This window comes from Benincasa hispida, chromosome 10 (assembly GCF_027475165.1).
Source record: "Benincasa hispida cultivar pf3 chromosome 10, pf3_genome.v1.1, whole genome shotgun sequence".
NCBI lineage: Eukaryota > Viridiplantae > Streptophyta > Magnoliopsida > Cucurbitales > Cucurbitaceae > Benincasa > Benincasa hispida.
This window is the reverse complement of record NC_143487.1, coordinates 61,919,482-61,933,605: the sequence shown is the minus strand read 5'-3', so window position 1 is coordinate 61,933,605 and position 14,124 is coordinate 61,919,482. Positions and strand designations below refer to the sequence as shown.

The 14,124-nt window shown below is 31.4% G+C and overlaps 1 pseudogene across 1 annotated transcript; it reads right to left on the bottom strand.

Moving 5' to 3' along the window:
* Positions 1–645: 645 nt before the first annotated feature.
* Positions 646–6,158, bottom strand: LOC120088104 (terpene synthase 10-like; annotated as a pseudogene). Its single transcript, XR_016523857.1, has 8 exons — positions 5,969–6,158; positions 4,083–4,223; positions 3,111–3,375; positions 2,628–3,003; positions 2,196–2,414; positions 1,452–1,587; positions 1,102–1,350; positions 646–974 (listed from the first exon to the last, which is right to left on the bottom strand). The product of XR_016523857.1 is annotated as a terpene synthase 10-like (transcript).
* Positions 6,159–14,124: the final 7,966 nt, after the last annotated feature.

Here is a 14,124-nt window from a genome sequence, read left to right as displayed (position 1 = left end):
TAATAAACATACAATAGATTATTAGAATTTTTTTAAGTGTTTAATAAATGATAATCATACATTGTTAAACTATATAATATAAGTGTTATATTGGACAAATTTAACAACACTTGGGTAAATCTTTTTAGCCAGATTTAGAACCTTCAATTGAAAGATACTTAGTGGGAGGAAAAAATGATATATATGATATGTCTAATTCTCCTACATTCTCAGATAATTTACACCATAAGATTCATGTTTGACTTCGTGACGTCCATAGGAGTATTTCCTTACAGAAGATGTTTGCATGGGTCAATATCAGGATGAATTAGATAAAGTATTTATAGTAAGTGGAAGAGTGACGTGTGTCAACACATCCCACGGTCACCATCATTAGTTGACAACGTGAGATTCATGTTTGACCTCCAGACTTCTTTGAAGCGTCCCCTATAGATGGTGTTTGCATGGGTTTATATCAGGGTTAACCCTTGAAAAAGATAGAATTATAATCTATGTTCTCAATATTTGTCAATTTCATAACAACACAAACAATTTTGTGTTTCTTCTCACTCATAGATAAGTCTATTAATGATAAACATTAGTTACAAGTATGTAGCTAATATTTTGTTATATATATTTGCAATGCATCATTTTGTAATCAATATATGATTCAAATAAATTTATTGTTTGTTATATTAATGAATAATAATAGGCGTTACAAGAAGAGACACTACACTTTCATTTATTTTGTCGCGATCTATGGTATGTCCATGATCTCCATATTGATACATACATTGAGATATCCGCACTAAATTCTTAGACATCTTGACAAAAGCTTGAGAGGATACCAATTTCTCATCATCATATTCATTTAACTTCTTCCATAACTCGTCTATCAAATATCTTATATATTCACGAGCATTTTTCTCAGATGTACCTTTCTCATTCATGTAACATTGAATTGATTTTGGAACATCACCAACATTTTGTTCATCCTGGACGATAAAATATCATAACAAAGTGTCAAACTTTATAATTAGTGTCAAAATGTAATAAAAAAATATCCATCCAAATTTAATTTACTTTATCTTTTTAGATCAAATAATGTCGTTGTTCACTTACCAATGGTGATAGTAGGTCATTTGCAAGTCGCATAATTGTTGATGGGCAACGAATTGTGTTAGCATATTGTGTCAATCTCTCCAATTCCTCCTCAGTTATTTGAGATGATACAAAAATATATGAATGAACTAACATAATTGGTCCTGCTACTGAAATCCATGCATTGTTCATATATTCTTCCAGTGTTGGTTTATAACCACCATGATACCAATTTGACTCTATTAGATAAGATTTGCACAAATCTACCCACTGCATCCATAGATATAATTGAAAAATGGTAAGTTAGAGAATAATGTAAGAAAATTTAATTCATTTGAAAATTTTCAAATTTTCATTACAAGTGTCCATACCACTTTCTTAAGGTATTGCATGACATCAACTCCATGGTTTCTTAGTGCTTCAAAAGCTATCTCATTTATTGAATTGTAGAGAGTAAAAAAACATTGTTTCATTTATTGAAGTTGGTCCATCGCTGCAATATCCCACCTAAAATTACCATTAAGAAGACAATTGGATATCAATTGTATTTCAAAGTGGACGGCTAATAAAACATTATATATCAATTGATTAACTAACGTTTGAGGAAAAAAAAAAAAAAGCTATAACGCTTTGATAATGAAGGGCACTTTTTAATATAGCAATCAAGTTTAAAATATTGGAAGATATAACTCAATGCAAAAGAATTAGTAAATATAACAAAATCAGTGATGGGCTATATCGCTAAATAGAAGTCTATCAACAATAAAGGTTATCATTAGTAGAAATTTTTTTGAACGATAAGGTGATATAGATTTTCTATATGTACCATTTTTAAAAAAATTGCTATACACTTAATTATTTGCCTTAAAAATGCTATCCACTGTAATTATCCTATAAAAAACCTTGTTTCACGGTTATCCCTTAGACTTGGGCCTTTATGAAGTTACTTTTCCAAAAAAAACAAAAAGCTACAATGAATTAATTATATTTTTTAACAATGAATCAATAATATCATTATTATTGTGAATGGTGAAAAACAAGTGCCTATAGGGGAGAGAAAATAGAGTTTTGTAATCTTTGAATATAACATTTTTCTTGAATCATTGATTACTAACCTTTCTATAGTGTTTGTAAAGAGTTTGAGCTCATCCAATGTGCCATAGACATCATAAACATCATCGATCATTGTAATCAATGCCACAATCTTTGTACCCATTCTTCTAAAGTATCCAAGTTCTGGTTCAAATCCAATGCCTATTGTCCAAAAGAAGTTTTCCATCAGCTGATCTCTTGCAAAGCTCAACTTTTGTCCAAGTTCTGTGTTTCTCCACCAACTTTATATATATAAAAAAAAGTCATTAGAATAATGAAATTAATAGAAATACTTTTTCTTTTCTTAAGTACAACAACGGTAAGAATGGAGATTGAACCTCAAATCGAAATACCATTGAATTGAGCTCAATGGTAGAAGGCCATGCAAGATATTGTTGAGATATGCTCACTTTGTATAAACTAATTGGAAAAAAAATAATTTTTATCACTCTTACCTTGATGCATATTTAAGATCTTCTTGATAGATAGATTGAACCATGTTGAAATCAAGCTTAGCAATCTCAAGAAGAATAGGGTTTAGAGTTCGTTTTCTCTCATATATATCAATAAACCATCTTGCCTCTAATCTTTGTGTCCTCCAATGTAAGGGAAGCTTCAAGGCATGCTTTACAATCTCCACTTCGAGGTCATCTTTGTTTGATTTGATGTATTCCTTTAGATGGTTGATTGCAAAGCATTTTGCTGCCTCTAAAATAGTTTCCCCTTTGGTTGATAAGAATGAAGCTTCATATAAAGATAACATTCCATTAGTATCTCCATAAAAGCATGTTTTGAAATCTCCCCTCTCATCTTTGAAGGCATTGAAAACCTCTGTCCATAATTTGGAAAAAATAATATTGTTAAAATTATTCAAAGTAAAATATATGTTATTTGATGAAAACCTACTTGTATTGTATAATATAGGTTCTAATACGAACCTTCCGAAATATCAAATTGATATTGTCTTAGGAGTCTAAATTCAAGAGATATTGCATAGAGGCTATTTTTCTTCTTGCCTTCTTTGTAAAACTTGTTGCTTATTCTTTCTAATATATCTTTAATTTCACTCTCAAAGTGATATGATATTCCAAGTCTTTGTAAGACATCAATGAGTTCGAGTTGCTCCAAAGAGTCTCTTCCTTCTCTTAGTAATTTCTTAACTTGTCCTTTGAGTTGATTGAACCGTCTTTGATATGCTTCTCCCTGAACATTGACATGAAGAGATGATATAAATTTTATCTATTAGTATATGATTTATTTTAAATGAAGTACTTTGAAACCCAAAAAATACTTTAATATCAAAATTATATTTGACAATGATTTTATTATAGAGTTTAAAAGAGAGTTTTAACTAATTCAAATGACTTTAAAACTTCAGTAATATCTGATCACATTACAAAGAATTATTGATTCCGGCCTCACTTGTTCTTCTCTTGTGTTTTGATTGTGCCTTAATATCAAACTGTGAGGTTTACTTCATTCTATTACAATTTAATATTTTTCAACAAGATAAACAAAAAAAAAAAAAAAGTTTTGAAAATCTTATGGCCACTCCTAATAAATTTTTAAAAGTTGAATCTAAATTTTATTATATTTGCAAATTCTTTTACGTTATGTTATATCTACTAATACTTTAGGCTTGATTGTTATATTTGCAGCTGCTTCCTAGTAAAATCTATCAATGATAAACTATATTACTGATAGACCCTTACTAGCGATGTGATCTATCACTGTAAGATTTCGAAAGCAAAAACTAAATTTTGTTATATCTACAAATTTTTTTACATTATGTTATATCTACAAATATTTTAAATTTGATGGTACCTTTACTATTATTATAGTCCTCCATACTAAGGATATATTGAAATGAAAATGACAAAAAATTTATATATATATTTATGTTTACATACCCAGAAATCATTATGTAATGATTGAATAAATTCATCTTTCCAGATAGAAGGTTGGTAATTTGCACACTGTCTCTCAATGACAACGCCACTTTGTATTGAAGCTTTTGTGCACATCCCACGTTCAACCACAACACATTTTAACTGAAATTTTCTCAAAAGAAAAAATGATTATGCAACCAATTTTAAATATGGAAATAAATAATAACGCAAAATATGTACTCCCAATTTCTTAAATAAAATGTATCTACTCTCAATGATATACTTAAAATTATTTTTAATGAGCAAAATACATTAATTTTATATTTTAAATAAATTTTAAATTAGAATTATTAAGCTAGTGATACACTCGTAATATACTTGATATGCATTTTGAATGGATATTGATATATTACGGATACATTACTTATATATATATATACTTGAATTACATTTTGAATGAGTATTGGTATACTATTGACTCACCAATATTATATTAGAAATGCATTTAGACTAAATACTCATAAAAAAAATAAAATAAAAAAAAAAAAAAAACTTCGAAATATAATATGAAAAGGTTAAAAAAAAACATTATCAAACTACACATCCAAATAGCAAATATGTTTATCTTAAAAAAAAAAAAAAAAAGAAAAAAAGATAGAGCAAATATGAAAAATGAAAAATTAGAAATTGTAACAAACGAGTTTAGTTATATAACTATCCTGAAATCTAATTTAAGACAAACATAACTCGTCTGATTTTTCGAATATTCCATCATACTTGTTATTGAAGTAAAAAGAAGATCCAACTTAGATAATTGTTCCCATAATCATAGGAATCTAGTAAATATAAATATATATATATAAAATAAACATTTTACATTTATGCATACTCTACACCTGACCACATGAAATACATAGATACGATTGGGCCAACACCATAGTAGGGGTTGAAAAGACACCAACTCTATATTAGGTTTTTAAAAGGAGAGAAACTAATACTTACGGGACGTTCGGGATAAGAAGTTGGTTATTATAATTGGGTTATAATAGTTTGTGCGTGGAGTGTAGATTATTTTAGTGTAGGTTATAATAGCATGTGTTTGAGATGTAAACTATTTTAGTTTGAAAATGACATAGTAAACCTTGTAGTAAAGAATAAAAAAATAATGAATGTAAAATTAGTAAAAACGGTAGCAAATACTAATATTGTAGCAAATGAGAGTTTTGAAATAGTGTTGATGATAATTAATTGGAGACTACAAAATAATATTTACTATAACAAGAGATGGTTATTATAGACCTTCCTAATTATATGTCGATAAATGGAGCAGATCCAATGTTCTATTTGGCAAGGGAGTGAAAAATAGAATTAATGGGTAATTTGGAAAAGTTACAAATTTACTAGGAAAGAGGAGAGAGACCATTTTCAACTCTATGGCTACTTTTTATGAGTGTTTTAAAAAAAAAAACAAGGCAACCCATGTTTTAATTTTTTTTTAAAAAAAAAATCATTATAACAAATTGATTTTTGTTTTAAGAATTTGACTAAGAATTCAACTCTTTTACTTAAAATATGATAAGAAACGGAGAGAAAATACATTTAATTAAAAAAAAAAAACTAAAATTAAAATTATTACCAAATAGGGTCCTAATAGTTATCAAACAAAACTTTAGTTCTCGTAATTCAATTCAAGCGATTTGAGGCACAGTTAACGTATATTGACATATATCATCGAACAAAAGATTGAAAGGGCATTTAATACTTTCACTCATACATATAGTTGAACTAAAAAGAAAAATAATATGAAGCTAAATAGTAGTTCGAAAAACACTTAAATTAAAAACTAAAAATAATTACAAAATTGTACAAATAAGGCATAGAGAATAATAAACTCATAAAAATATTACCATTAAAGAAGAAGGTTGATAGTTTGCAGATCTTGGAGGAGCTCCATGGGCCAAAGGAGGAAGAAGAGAGAAGGTAGAAGGAAGAGTGAGATGGAGAATTGCCATTGAAGATTTGGAAACTTAGTCTGTTTTTCTCTTTCCTTTCTTGTCTCTAGGGTTGTCTTTACTTAATGTCCTTTCATTTTGTCAAGTGTTTGGCTCTCATATAGATAAGTTTATGAAATATTTTAGCATGTTTTTTTCATTTCTTTTATTAGATTTCCCTTTCTCATTTTTGTACCAAAACCACCTCTTATCATACATTTCGTACTTCGCTGTAATTAAAATTTATTCTCCACCTGAATATTTAGGGAGCCGACAACTATCACCAACTTCTTAAGCTGATGTAAACAATTCAATTTTAGTAATAAACACTATTTAAGTTTACATATTTAACGAGAAATTTCATGTTTCCTTCTTTTTCTACTTTTCACATTTATCGAAGAACTCTCTCTCTATCATCCCAAACACAAACATAAAACTCCAAGCTTCTTTTTTTTTTTTTTTCATTTATTTATGTGGTTTAGGACTTTGGTGAATATTTAACCACCTTTATCATAAACAAAATATAGATTAGTTCAAATTTCTCTTTTAGTGAAATTATTTTAATATATTGATAATCTTTCTTAATTTCTATCTGAAGTTTTTTTTTTTTTAAAATAATATATGGAGTAAAAGATCGAACCTCTAATCCCTCAAGGTTGTCAGTATGTTTAGTGTTAGTTGAACTATGCTCATTTTGATATCTATTAGCAATATTTTGGTTCAATATTGTCAATAATTATTATTTCATCACTTCTTTATACACCATTAACAAATGAATGGTGGCAGGTCTAAATCAACATGTCTTTCTCATAAAAAAGAATAAAATTAATATTTCTTTTGAAAATATTTAGATACATTCCGACGACATTTATTCTTGTGCATTGCACTAAATTATCAAATCATAATTTATCATACGGTAAATTCTTTTTATTTCTTTTTTTAAAATATTATAATTATTTTTTATGTGAAGGATGAGAAGAATGCATCAATTATCCAATACTACTCATTTCTTTTTATTGAATTATTAATCTACCCAGATATTTGCAATGTTATGGATGCCAAGAGTTGGGTACCCACCACCACAATTTCCTTTTTTTCCCTTTTTTTTTTTTTGTTTCTTTAACTTTTTCTTATTCTTTACTTTCTTTTTTTTTTTGGTAAGATCCTCACAATTTCCTTTTTCATCGAGATTGTTACATAACGATAAATTCGATGTAAGAATGAATTGACAGATAATGATATTCTAATAATTAGAGTAAATTTTGTGTGAATTATTATTTCTAGCATTGAAATTCTGCTATATTTAAAAATATTTTTAGTATTTTTATATTTTAAAATAATTACTAAAAAATAACAAAAACTAAATATAATATTGTAAAAAATATTTTTAGGTTAGTTTAAAACCGTAGAATGTTTATCTATGCTTTTTGAACTTCTTGTTTTTAAAAAAATTCAAAAATATTCATGAACATTTAATGTTTATCAATTTCCATGAACATGAGATCCACCTAGACATTTGTATCACATTTTAAGCATTTCATTTACTTAGCCACTTTTTTCTTTTCAGCTAATATTAATTTATAGCCGACATAGTATCAATTTTTGGCCAAATTTGTATTTAAAGGATATTTCATATAACTCAACGTTTATTTTATTGGAGGCCTCATCAGGACAACGACTGGAGAATGTTTACCCTTCTAGTCTTTATATGTAAAATATATTAATTTAAATTTGAGGGAAAAAATTAAATTTAAATCCTAATCTTTAATGATTTATCATTTTTGTTTTCTAAAATATCTAATTTCATTATAGAGAAATTTTCGTAAATAGAAAAAATATCAAACTATCTATAGAAATAACAAAAGAAAATATTGACAGACTTCTATCAGTTTCTATTACTGATAGACACTATAGACTTCTATCAACCTTTATCAGCTTCTATCAAAAAATATTAAAATTTTGTTATTTTGTGTAAATACTTTCCCTTATTTTTCTATTTTTAAAAATCTCCCTTCATTATATTATATTTTAAGTTTTAATAGGTCGCCCTCATGTAAAAAGTCCAAAAAATGCCCCTCCATTAAATTGTATTTTAAGTTTTAATTGGTCGTACTCATGTAAAAAGTCAAAAAAAATCCATAAAGCCTACGGTAAAAACACTCAAAAAATTATTAAAGTTTATTCGTGATAGACTTCTACCACTGTTATCGACAGTTAAAAGTTTATTATGTGATAAAAGTCTATCATTGATGTTATGTCATAATTAGAAATCTAATTTAATTAAACTAAATTATTCTTGATATATAAAATGTGGCAAGTAAATTATAATACAAATTTTGATGTTTTAAAAATGTCAAATTTTATTTTTGCATGAAAAAAATAAAAAATTTCTATCAACTTTAATTTTTTTTCTTGACGTTTTTTCTTGTAAAATCTCCATCAACCTCAGTTACATGTTAAAAGTTACAAGTATCAAGAGATGTAGTTGTGAGCATTTTGAACCTAATTTAGATGGCAAACAGAATGCACAACGGAACGAACGGACGGCAAAAACACCCAAAGAACGAGCGGATCTGTTCGCGCTCGCGTTACTGACCGACGACCCAAACCAACCACTACCGGACGAAGCCTCCACGACGAAAACGAACTGCCACCTCGTCGGACGCAAACGTCTACCGACAAAAGCCTCGATTGGCGAACCCACGCCGGTTGCCTTGCCTGCACACTGCCAGAGAAACCCATGTGACCAAAGTAAATTGTAAAACCTGAACCCTAATTACTTTAAGTAAGAGTAGGTAATGTGATGTCTTACTAATGAACTATGATGAAATCATGTCTTAGGAATTATAGAAGAAAGAAGGAAGCCATGATGTGGTAGATGACCTAGGTAACAAAGTGAATGAAGAGTGAATTGATCGACTGAATTTCACTAAATATTGCCTAAGGATGGAGCTCACGTAATGGGCTTGGAGATGAGGAATCAAACACGTGTTGGTGAGGAATTTTGAATGTGGGTTAACTATACTAAGGAGAGAGGTTAATTAAAATGTAAAACAAAATTTGTTGGAATTCCCAAAATAGAGAAAGTAGGAAATTAAGAATTTCTTCTTTTAAAAGGAAAATGTTATACCCATAAAGTAAATTATTAAATACTACATTAGGATATAAAATTTAAAGGAAAAATTTGTTGAATTTCAGCCCTTAATCTTCATTAGTGGGCTAAGTGGCCAAAAGAGATTTCATGCAAGTAGTTTGATGATAGCATAGAAAGGAAGGCCAAATTCATTTGAACGGTTTGGACAGATTATTTGGGCTATTAGTGTAATTCTAGTGGTATTCAAAAGCTCTGTGTGTCTATTTTCTGTGGTTGTGCTGTTGGAGGGAAAACTTGCTAGAATAAGGCCGGAGGAGCAAAATAACAATGAAGGGTTCGCTTCTCGAGTGAATCTAGGCCATCAGTGAAGAATTAAAGCTCCAGGACGACTCACGAAGATTTTTAAGCTAAAAATTTGAGGTAATATTGTTAACTCAATTATAAACAACTTTGTAGAATGAAACTTTTTAAGATGAGGCTTGGAATTCGAGTTATATATTTTTGAATTTTGAACTGAAAATTGTTGAACAAGCAGGCAGTTGCTTGAATTGGGGCCAATGATGAAAGTTTGAATCTCCAGATCAAACGACGAAAAATTTTGAGCTGAAATTTTAAGGTAATATTGCTAACTTGATTCTTAAGCAAGTTTGTAAAAGAAAATTCCTTGAGATGAGTTCTGGAAAGTTAGTTATGAATTGTTGAAATTGAATCTGGAGTTTGATGCTCTAAAATTTTTCTAAGTGTGGGGAGTGTAGGCGATTAAAGGGTGCATTTTTTTGGCACTCAAACCTTCTAAATTGGCTAAGTGTCTCGACCCTATAAGTGAATGGTAAGAGGCACAATGTGATGGTTTGACATGTGAGCCTGATTTATTGGGTAGGCCTAAAAGGAAGGCTAATATAAACACTAAGTAGTATACTTATACGTATAGGTCTAACGCCCAATGGAGAAGCCTATCAAGCCTCAAGGAAGCAAACTTGAAGGACCTGTAGTGACTATAAATGATTTATAAATGGTTTATAAATATTTTAATAATCCATGCTTTATTGGCAGTTACTTTTATGCTAGTTATTTTACAAGAAGTTCCAAGCAATGCATTTCCCTAAAGTTTATAAACACATGCTAATTACAAAGTTTATGAAATATTCTTTGGTACAATGGTTGAACCATGGTAGTTCTCAAAAGAAGATTCTATGACATGTTTAAGTTACAAGTATTTGTATTATGTTTTAAAGCATATGTGCTTTTAAGGTTGTTGAGCATGCGTTAGCAAATGATATTCTTATGAAAACTATGTTTTATGAGATCAAGGTTTTCAGTAAGCTTGTTTTATGAAAATGTTTTCCTATAAGGTATTTTCAGCTCAATGCTGAAGTATAAGGAGAAAGTATCTGAGTTGTACTACCTGGTTTCAGTTGTGTTATGAATCTGATACTGAAGTACTTAAATAAGGTATCAAAATAATTTAGTCAGTTCAGTAATAAGCAGTGGTACCCTGCTTCAGTTATGATCCTTGACATCAGGATCCAGTTTGCTCTATGTACACGTATGACAGCTAATCAGTTTAGTAAAATTGAACCAAGAGGGTTCTATCCCAACATTGGCTGAAAGGTACTGAACAAAAGGGTTCTCACCCCAACCCAGGCTTATGTTTGAGAGATTGAGCAAAAGGGTTATCTCTCAACTAGGAACCAGTTCAGTTATTTTTTTTTTCAGATACAATGGTTTTAAAGGTTTTATGTACACGTTTGCTTGGCATGTTTTAGTTCCAGTAAGCTGTTTTCTAGCTTTCAGTTTAAGCATGAGATTTATGTTTTTATTAAGTCATTCATTGGGTGAGTAGCTCATTCTTTCAAATGTTTTTCTTTTCCCAAGTAGTGGTTATCTCCCCAGAGGTTAGCTATCATCCTGCTCTGCCATTCAAGGACTCTAGTTAAAAGTCCAAAGTCTAAAGAGCAGTTTTAGGGGTTTATCTTGTAAATGTCTGTACATATGTGTTGCTCATATTAGAAACTAGTAAAGTATGTTGGGACTCACTGAATTCTGTACCTGTTAATATAATGTAGATATGTTGTTGTTGATCCCTGGTATTCTAAGGTTATTTTTAAAGTTTCATTAGTTTGGTGAATGTTATAAATGTATTCCAAGGATCTAAGCAGGTTAAGGATGTAAGTTAGACAGTAAATGCCACAAAGGGGTTGGTAACTACTGTCGTCACATTCACTTCTTGATTAAGAAGGGTAATCTGGGAGGGGGTGTGACAAGTTGGTATCAGAGCATAAGATTTTGGGAAAAATAGAGAGTTCATGCATGAGTCTAGGTCCCTTAACATACGTTCCTAACATGTGTACTACATAATTAGGAAAGAATGCTGAGAAGAAGTGGCATGCAGAGCAGTCAGACAGTAGATGGGGACCCTGACCTTACCTTTAGAAGTTCTGAGATTCGAGGGAATCCAGATTCTAGTGAACAGAAAGGTAAAGACCCAGTAAATCAAGAAACGACTTCAGAAGGGGAGTCAAGGATTCCGCAGACAGGAATAGATCCTCAGTTAGGGGACAAAATATTTAACATGATTGCCAAGAGGTTGGTGGAAAGTGTCGAGTCCATTCTGGCAGATTTGGAAAGGAAGCACAGTACTGAGAAAGACCTAATAGATATTGATAAAGGATAGGGAGCAAAGGAAGAACGACAGCGAGCTTCAGTAAAGTCGAGAGGTGAGAGTTCTAGACCTCCATTTTCTTGTCAGACAGTTGGGAAGAGACAGAGAGTTAAAAGTCAGCATATTGTAGGAAGGAAGAAGCCAAGACCTATGGTTAGAATGGGTGATAGATCAAGGTTTTGGTATCCTATCGAGCTAGTAGCTAGTACAGGTAAGAAACCCTTATGTAAGAATTATGGCAAGCATCATCAAGGGACATGTTACAGGGGGAAAAAATGTATGTTTCCAGTGCGGACAGGCAGGACATTTCAAGAAGGAATGCCCCCAGCTAGGTCAAGAAGTTCAGACAGAACAGAGAATGACTTTACAGACGGTATGGCTCAGGAGTTGAGGAAATGATTCAAGAGAAGAAAAACGAGAAAGGGAGCAGGACGAACTCAACGACAGGGCATGTTTTACGAAGTGACCCACTAAGAGGCAGGGGAGTCTTCTGATGTTGTGAATGATAAAGTAACTTTATGTACCAGTATATTTATGAAATAGTTGCTTATGGTGCTATACCTTTATTTTTATCTAGCATGTTGCATTGCATGTAAGAAAGATTGTAGAGAGCATGTCCCTAAGTAGTTATTATTACGTTGTGGGAGAGGTTGTAATAGTATAAGAGTTTTATAGGTCTTAGGGTAGTTATTGATAATTATAGTTTATAAAGTGATTCCGTTAGATTTTCTGGAATTGATGTCACCCTAGAGCATGGATTTCTAGAATAAATATTACGACCGTATGGATTGTTTTAAGAGTAGATAATGTTCGAGAGATTAGGTAGGAAAGAGATAGTATGTGTAGGAAGCAAAAGAATACTTCCAGTAAGCTTAATATCAACAGTGAAGGCTAGGAAGCTGCTGAGTAAAAGATGTGAAGCCTATTTAGCCCATGTACGGTTTCGCAGGACGAAAAGCTGAAACCTGAGGATGTGTCAGTTGTACAAGAGTTTTGGATGTTTTCCCTAAAGAGTTATTAGATTTAAAATCTAACAGGGAAGTTAAGTTTACTGTCGATTTAATTCTAGGTACAACACCTATTTCCCAGGCATCATATAGGATGGTGCCAGAAGAACTGAAGGAGTTGAAAGTTTAGTTACAGGAACTAGTAGATAAAAGTTACATCAGACCCAATGTGTCACCTTGGGAAGTGCTGGTCTTTTTGTTAAGAAGAAAGACGATACTCTCAAGTTATGTATAGATTATAGGCAGTTGAACAAGTTGACGATCAGGAACAAGTACCCATTGCCTCGTATAGATGATCTCTTTGATCAGTTAAAGGGAACCACGATTTTCTCTAAGATAGATTTGAGATCAGGTTACCACCAATTGAAGGTAAAGAAGGCGGATGTTCCAAAAACTACATTTAGGACGAGGTATGGACATTACGATTTCCTAGTAATGCCGTTTGGACTAACGAATGCCCCTGCATTATTTATGGCCTTGATGAACAGGATATTTCATCCCTACTTAGATCGGTTCGTGATAATCTTCATCAATGACATATTGGTGTATTCAAGCAGTAGGGAAGATCACATGAACCATATGAGGATAGTTTTGCAGACGCTGTGAGAGAAGCAGTTGTATGCCACGTTCAGCAAATGTAATTTCTAGTTAGACCAAGTTGTATTTCTTGGTCACGTGGTTTCAGCAGTAGAAGTGAGTATAGATCCATAAAAGATTGAAGCTATAGTGAACTGGGAGAGACCCACCAATGCATCTGAAGTACATCTTTGATCGGAAGGAACTGAATCTGCGGTGAAGAAGATGGATTGAACTGATCAAAGACTGTAACTACTCAATCGAGTACCACCTTGGTAAGGCGAATGTTGTAGCTGATGCATTAAGCAAGAAGTCCTCGGGATCCAAAGCAGTCCTTGGATCGATATCAGGAATGTTACTCCAGGAGTTCAGGAGTTCTAGGGCCACTTTATCAGTAGGTCAGTCAGGAGGATTGATCGCTACATTTCAAGTAAGACCTACTTTAATGGAAGATCTTAAGCATGAATATTTGAAGGATCCTGATCTCCAAAAGCTTGCAAAAGAAGTGAGCAAGGGAGTAAGAACTGATTTTCAGTTAGGAATAGATAGAATGTTAGTAAAAGAAGGAAGAATGCGTGTGCCTAACGTGTTGAAGCTTAAACAAGCTATTCGAGAATAGGTGCACAGTTTTGCTTATGCCATGCATCCAAAAAGCACCAAGATGTACAGAACCTTGAAGAGATCGTATTGGTAGCCTGTAATAAAGAAAGGCATAGCTGAGTATGTAGATCGA